This window comes from Artemia franciscana, chromosome 2 (genome assembly GCF_032884065.1).
Source record: "Artemia franciscana chromosome 2, ASM3288406v1, whole genome shotgun sequence".
Taxonomy (NCBI): Eukaryota; Metazoa; Arthropoda; class Branchiopoda; order Anostraca; family Artemiidae; genus Artemia; species Artemia franciscana.
In genome coordinates, this window is record NC_088864.1 from 50,319,848 (window position 1) to 50,320,921 (window position 1,074).

Genomic DNA, 1,074 nt, shown 5'->3' on the forward strand with positions numbered 1-1,074 from the left:
GAAACTGAAAGCTCTAGTGCCCTTATTAATTGACCAAAAAGATTGGAGGACAACTAGGCCCCCTCCCCTGCCCCTTTTTCCCAAAGTCGTCTGATCAAAATTTGAGATAACCAGTTTGTTCGTCATAGTTTAAGTGCCCAATAGCTATGCCTTTGGATAGAACATGACCCACCAGAGCCCCAGGGGAGAAGTCCTTAAGTTATAAAATTTGCCCATTGTTTACGCTTAGTATTGTTATTGGAAAGCATGCATACATTTTCGGGTGGGGGAGACACATTTTCTGATGGGAGGATTTTTTCCACGGGAGAAGTTTACAGAGGGTGAAATTTTTCAGGGAAAATTTCAAAGCGGGGGAATTAGCTATAATTCCTATACAAAATCATTTTCATATGTCTTGCTTTCTCCTTTCTGTCTCAATTTTACGCGTGAAGATGTTAAGGATGATTGTCGGGGGTAAAATTTCACAGGGATTGAATTGTCTAGATGATATTTCCTTGGGGAAGGGGATTTCTTCGTGGAGGCGCAGTCAGATTTCCTGGCACTATTTAAAAACGATCAGAACTAAATAAAAAAAAGCAGTTCTTTTCAACTGAAAGTAAGGAGCAGCATTAAAAATTAAAACGAACAGAAATTATTACGTATATGAAGGGGTTTGACCTCTCCTCAACACCTCACTCTTTACGCTGAAGTTTGAATTTTGTCCCACTTCGTCAAGAGCGATTCCTGAAACACAAGGGTGGTTTGGGTAGAACAATAAGACGCCTTTTTAAAAGTACTAAAAAAAACTTTAGCGGAAAGAGCAAGGTGTTGAGGAGGGGGTGACCCCCTTCATATGCGAAAGATTTTCTGTTCGTTTCAATGTTGCTCCTTACTTTCAGTTAAAAAAAAACGTGTTTTATTTCCTATAAGAATGACAAATACTCTAATTCTCATTTACCCAGCTATTGCACGGGACATGTGGCTATTGAGTTATCCTGACATGTGGACTTGAGTTATCCTTGAGTTTGCTGCTGATATTAGTGGCTTAAACATGACTACTGATCCTCTAAATGTGAGAACATCATAGACAGACAT